Source organism: Dysidea avara, chromosome 5, assembly GCF_963678975.1.
Source record: "Dysidea avara chromosome 5, odDysAvar1.4, whole genome shotgun sequence".
Lineage (NCBI taxonomy): Eukaryota > Metazoa > Porifera > Demospongiae > Dictyoceratida > Dysideidae > Dysidea > Dysidea avara.
In genome coordinates, this window is record NC_089276.1 from 25,091,698 (window position 1) to 25,098,365 (window position 6,668).

The 6,668-nt window shown below is 39.9% G+C and overlaps 2 long non-coding RNA genes across 3 annotated transcripts; both read right to left on the reverse strand.

The window, feature by feature from the left end:
* Nucleotides 1–2,709: 2,709 nt before the first annotated feature.
* LOC136256273 (uncharacterized) lies at nucleotides 2,710–4,476 on the reverse strand. 2 transcript variants are annotated; one of them, XR_010701413.1, is made up of 3 exons: nucleotides 4,098–4,476; nucleotides 3,410–4,038; nucleotides 2,710–3,345 (listed from the first exon to the last, which is right to left on the reverse strand). It is a non-coding gene; the product is annotated as an uncharacterized lncRNA (long non-coding RNA). The 2 variants fall into 2 exon arrangements; XR_010701412.1 differs by having other exon boundaries at nucleotides 3,410–3,679; nucleotides 3,803–4,472.
* A 589-nt stretch (nucleotides 4,477–5,065) lies between these two features.
* On the reverse strand, nucleotides 5,066–6,383 carry LOC136256275 (uncharacterized). Its single transcript, XR_010701416.1, has 3 exons — nucleotides 6,154–6,383; nucleotides 5,480–5,614; nucleotides 5,066–5,424 (listed from the first exon to the last, which is right to left on the reverse strand). It is a non-coding gene; the product is annotated as an uncharacterized lncRNA (long non-coding RNA).
* Nucleotides 6,384–6,668: the final 285 nt, after the last annotated feature.

Below are 6,668 nucleotides of genomic sequence, written 5' to 3' on the forward strand. Positions count from 1 at the left end.
CTACAGGGAGATTTGTTTGTAGCTGAAGTCTCTACAGGTGATTTGTTTGCAGCTGAACTATCTAGATGATGGTTTCTTTGTAGCTGAACTCTCTACAAGGTAACTTCTTCTAACTGAACTCTCTACAGGGAGATTTGTTTGCAGCTGAACTCTCTTCATGATGGTTTCTTTGTAGCTGAACTCTCTACAAGGTAACTTCTTCTAGCTGAACTCCCTACATGGTGGTTTCTTTGTAGCTGAACTCTCTATAAGGTGACTTCTTCTAGCTGATCTTTCTACAGGGTGATTTGTTTGTAGCTGAATTCTGTACAGGTGCAGCTGAGCTCTTTACAGAATGGTTTCTTTGTAGCTGAACTCTCTACAAGGTAGCTTCTTCTAGCTGATGTCTCCACAAGGTCACTAGTTTGTAGCTGAACTTTCTACATGGTGGTTTCTTTGTAACTGAACCCTCTACAAGGTAATTTCTTCTAGCTGATCTCTCTACAGGGAGATTTGTTTGTAGCTGAACTCTCTACAGGTGATTTGTTTGCAGCTGAACTCTCCACATGATGGTTTCTTTGTAGCTGAACTCTCTACAAGGTAACTTCTTCTAGCTGATCTCTCTACAGGGTGATTTGTTTGTAGCTGAACTATCAATAAGGTAACTTCTTCTAGCTGATCTCTCTACAGTGTGATTTGTTTGTAGCTGAATTCTGTACAGGTGATTTGTTTGCACTTTACAGAATGGTTTCTATGTAGCTGAACTCTTTACAAGGTAACTTCTTCTAGCTGATGTCTCTACAGGGTCACTAGTTTGTAAATGAATTCTCTACATGGTGGTTTCTTTGTAACTGAACTCTCTACAAGGAAACTTCTCCTAGCTGATTTCTCTACAGGGAGATTTGTTTGTAGCTGAACTCTCTATAGGTGATTTGTTTGCAGCTGAACTCTCTACATGATGGTTTCTTTGTAGCTTAACTCTCTACAAGGTAACTTCTTCTAGCTGATCTCTCTACAGAGCGATTTGTTTGTAGCTGAACTCTCTACATTGTGGTTTCTTTGTAGCTGAACTCTACAAGGTGATTTCTTCTAGCTGAATTATCTCTTTCTATAGTTGCATGAATTCCCTAAAAGGTAACTTCTTCTAGCTGATCTCTCTACAGGGTAAATTGTTTGTGGCTGATCTCTCTACAGGGTGACTTGTTTGTAGTTGATCTCTATACAGGTTACTTGCTTCTAACTGATCTCTTGAATTCTCTTAGGGGTGACTGCTCTATTAGGAGGACTGCTCTATTAGGATGACTGCTCTATTAGAGTATCTCGATCTCGCACTTGCTACACCAAGTTGAAATTCGTGTTATAACTCCGTGGCTTTAAGTCTGATTCTTCTACACCATTGAAGAGCCTTTCTAAGATGATAACTCCATCTGTACAGCGATTTTCAAAGCATTACCCCAAGCGGTTTACCTGGTAGGCGTGGCAAGCAGTCGTTTTTTATTAGCTAATCTCGATTACGTAATTGTTACACACTGTTGGTTTTTTCGTTGTATCTTCCTGGTTTTTAGCTCGATTTCTTTCAAACCACAAAAGGTTTGAGGTTCAATAGTTAACCTATTCACCCACCGATTTTCAGCTTCTTCCCATACGCGGTTTACCCTGTAGGCGTGACAACATATTGGTGTTATTTTTCGTGAATAATCGCTCATAACTCTTTGCCTGTTTATCGTATTCCAGCCAAAGTTGGTACAGTGATGCGCTTTTATACCCCCCTTCTGTGTGCCAAATTTCAAGGCGATCGGATTTGGCGTTCGCGTTTTATAGCAGTTTTTGTATAAAGTGTGCGAAAAGAGGAAGAAAAGCGGGACGGGGACCGGGACGAAAGGGGGTAAAAGCGGGACGGGGACGGGGACGGGGACGAAAGGGTGGGGTAAAGGCGGGACGGGGACCAGGACGGGGACGGGGACGAAAGGGGGTAAAAGCGGGACGGGGACGGGGACCAAAGTGACTTTAGAGTTAGATCACTGTACGGGGTTACCTAAATCTAGTTCTGCCTCCATAGCTATAAATAGCTAGTTCATTATGGATGCTGTATTCCCTCTCTTATATACTGAGAGTATAGTTGTGCTAGCACTATGCCTGATTGCACTTCAGTCACTGAACTAGCTATTCCCCTCCCACAATTATAGTGATTTCTACTGTATAATATTTGCATACAATCAATAATAAATAGGATGGCCAGAGCCTCAATATCTGCTTCTCAGCAAATATTCTTCTGTTGCTATTTTAATGAGTGGACAGCTAACCTGTTTCAAGTTGAAGTTAATAAACCTGTTTTGTAAGTTTAGTTTTTGTAAATACTCTTTGCCGTGCCTGTGTACTGTCCTCATTTTCGGTCAGTTGTGCGGTCGCATGTTGTCCGAGGATTGATTTGCATTTACTTTGTAGTTGTTTCATCATAATTTGATGGTGTTTAATAAAAATATCCTATAATACTATTCATTGAAGTCTTGATACGATATAACTTTTTTTATAGTCAAACAAATTACCAGACCACATTGTAAACTCCCCATCTCTTGATCAGTTTTACTTGTACTTATTAAATACTGTATTATGATTTTATGTAGCTAATGTATTTTTGATCTATACACCCTGTATATGTATTGTATCCTTCAAAGTGAAGTTGTATTGCAGTAATGGTAAATAATAATGACCCTCATATAGCTAGAGGGGAGCCTATGTGATTTTGATCCTGATTATAACCTTTTCTCCATACATTAATGATACTGCCTAGAAATTAATACCAGTTTTCCACCATGTATACAGGTTATACATACCGCAAAATACAGCTATACATGGATAAAACAACAATAATAAACAGATTACTTGCTAAACAGAAAATAATATGCATATGATCCTGTGCAGTTTATAATAGTGATAGGATCTGTGCATTTCCACATTGCATTTCGGAAAACTAGAGTAGACAGATAGAAATCTCCCATGTTGAAAACAGTGTCATAATGCAGGGTTACAGGGGTCGTGGAAACTTTCAGAAGCATCTCTAAATTCTCCAAGAGAGGATGTGGTACCATGTGAACACAGACTGTTGGGTACACTTGAAAATTTCGAAGAAAATTTTGGGGCTTTCCCTTACGATCTTTCAGTTGCAGCTGGAAACATAGTTGGCATGTGTTGTAAATACCATCATGTGAAATCCGGAACTGGCGATTCTCATCTTTCTGGAAATTTTTGATTTGATTCTGGTCTCTAGGTGTGTTGATGACATGTCTAGGCCCATGCACCTTCATCTTCATTGACTAACTGTTGATAAACTTTCTGTGCTGACATCATTGGTCCTTTATTAGTAACCTGCAAAATTTTGAACATAATAGGCAGGTCCCTAACTATTTCATGCTTAACTATTACACTATACCTTTCCTTAATGTGAGGTGCTGACCGTACAAATGGTTTGGTACTTTTCTTGCTGTTCCGGTGTGCACATGGTACAAATGCATTGTGATCTCCCAGATAGTGAATTAAATAGCTTGAGCCAATACCCCAATATTCCAACCGCTTGAAGGAGTTATCACCAGTTTGCTTTTCTATCCCTGCTACATCAATAGCTCCAGTCTTCTTCTTCACAGAATAATTCCCATGGTCAAAAGTCCTAGTGCCTTTATGGACCCATCTATATTGGTCACATCTGTGTAGATAAAGAGGTAATTTTAGCACAGTATAATATACACAAACAATATAGGTATAGGCAAGAGTTAATAATAACTCTTGATATAATTCTATATGTTCATGATTGCATAGCTCACTATACCTTAGCTTCTTTTTGTTGCTCTCCCATTGAGATTCATCTGGGCCTAAATCAAACAATATCAGTGTTCCTCCTCGGGGTTGCACGGGTGGCTTGACAGAGGTGTTCAAAAAATCTTGGCAGTTGCTATTCGCACGGTCATAGAGCTATTCGCACGGTCACGTGCAAATAGCACGGAGCTATTCGTACGTGACCGTGCGAATAGCACAGAGCCTCGCTCAGAGCTATTCGCACGGTTACTAAAAAAGACAGATGCAGTTGGCATGTGTGTACACATATATCCTTTACTATGGCATACATCTTCGGGGTGTGTACAAGGGCGGATCCAGGACCTGGCAAGGGGAGGGGCACAAACGGGCAAGTCACTTGTAGGCGGTCACGTTTATAGGCCAGATCATCTTGTTAATTGCTGCAGCAAATAATACACCTCTTAGTAGTATCTCACTGTTGATTTTGTACCATTTTGGCCTTTGCAGAAGGCTGTGAAGTTTTTCTTAAACAACAGCAACACGATAATTATTTTTAGAGGCGCTTAGTACGCACAAAGGTGCTGGGTGACGCATTTCATAGTTAGTTTGACTTTGGTTCGCTTTAGTAGCAGGAGAATTCGTAATAAATGCTAGTAAAATGTGTATATTTCGTGAGTTTAATAAGCTGATCTTACCTGGCATAAAGTTTAGTGTTTTAATCAGAAACATGGCTCCTCCACCGAAGGTGAGTGGGGTGGGGGGGGGGGGCATTTGCCCCAAATGCCCCATCCTGGATCCGCCATTGGTGTACGTGCATGAGGGAAGTATAATGGATACGTCACCAAATTTGATCATGCGAGTCCAAGGATACACCATGCATGTACACGCATTAATGCGTTTTCTCTGCTATGGCTGTGGGTTGTGTACTTACACTATAGCCATCGTTGTAAAACATGCAAGCATGTCTCTATGTTAGACCCAACTGCACGAATGGTAAAATGTACGCAGTCATGAAGTTCATAATCAGTTTATAAACTGATATGGTAAAAATAATAAGTATAGAGATTTACAAAACAGCACACAGTAAAAACAAACCGGTGAACGTCACTACTAAATGTAGTAAACATCACTACTAATGTCTGCCACAATACTCACATTTTTGTGTAGTGATGTGTCATAACTTGAACATTAATTAGAATTTATTGTAATTGTACGCATGCGTATTTAGATTTAATTCGAACTTTTCCGTGACTAATGATTTGTACGTGATTGTACGTGTTGTCTTTAATCCTTCCAATCTAATTGAACTGTGTTGTTATCGGCTGGGTACGCGTTGGTATCACCTTATTTACTGAGTATATTACATGATGTTCACTACTATATGTAGCGAGTGTCACTACAAAATAGTGAAGGTGACTACACAAAAATAGTGAGTATTGTGACAGAAATTAGTAGTGTTTATTTTTTACAGTGCACACATTGTAAAGCAGCAGAGTAATTAGATCAAAATAATCCAATAGGAGTCATGCAGTCTGAGTCAAAAACATTGTCAAATGCATCCTCGTATCCCTTATAGTTACAAAACCACATTTCTCCAACATCATTCATTCTCTTGGTCTCTTCCATAACTGATACGAATGCAAGAGTGATGCCATCCTACAGTAAACAAAGAAATTTATCATTAGCATGCATAGAAAAGGCTAAATTTTACCTTAACTCCATCACATACATCACTTTCATTGTTTGTTTCTCCAGTAGAACAAGTAGCATCCCCTTGTTTAGTTATTGAACTGTGGCTAGGGGGTCTACAACTCCGAGGAATCATGACAATGGACATAATTCGATTCTAAAATTGGAAAATTTTTCTATAATACCTGACAAGCAAGAGTCAGCACCAGGATTCAATGGGCATTAATTGTCAAATTACAATGTCAAGACAATTGAGCCTATGTGTGATAACAAGTGACACATACCAGGGGCTAATCCATGTAGACTTTTGGAAAGGGTGTCAAAATGGCATGCTACATTGTCTGGTTGCAATTGGTAAGGTGAGACCACTGAAAAAGGTCACAACCTGCTGACAATAGCTGCCCACTCTACCATGCACAAGGCTCGACCATGCAACTATGCATTTATCACTGCCTGAAAAAGAACATAAAATCCTCAAGAAGGAAAGAAGCTCACTACACACTGTTCTAATACTAGGACTTTATTGAGTGACTGCTCTATTAGAGTATCTCGATCTTAGTATACTACCTTGGCCCCTTTCCCGAGCCCCTTCCTTTATCCCCCACGGCCGTTCACCCTAAATATGCAGTCCAAACATTTTCCTCCGTGTGCGCAAACAAAATCTATTTCTCTATACCTCAAATTTTCATTGTATACCTTCGATGGTGCACGCTTTGCTGTTGAATCTATTGCCAGATCTTGATCGATGAACGTTTAATCGGACAAATTCCGCTTTTTCAAAGGCAGAGACTGTCTCTTTAAGGTCATCGTAACTATCAAACTCGTCTCCTATACAAAACATCGGACATGTGACAAAAGACCACAGAGAAAGGTCCAGAAAGAAAAATCCCGCTCAAAACCACGTGTAGTTTTCGGAGATGAGTGAACCGTGTACTATCCGTAAAATAATAACATCACGTGACTGCCGTGCGAATAGCACGAAGTTATTAGTACGTGACCGTGCGAATAGCCACTCCGAAAAATCTTTGTAGTTGGTTCCAGCTCCTTCTAAATAGGATACAATCTCCTCCATTTCGAGGGCACCATTGGCATCATTTGAAATCACTGTGCAGTCATCTGTGTCGTGATTCGAGCCATCTTCTGAGTCATCCATAAAGAGATTAGTCTCAGCAGATACTAAGTAGCTCAAACTGATTTAAGTCACCGTTACA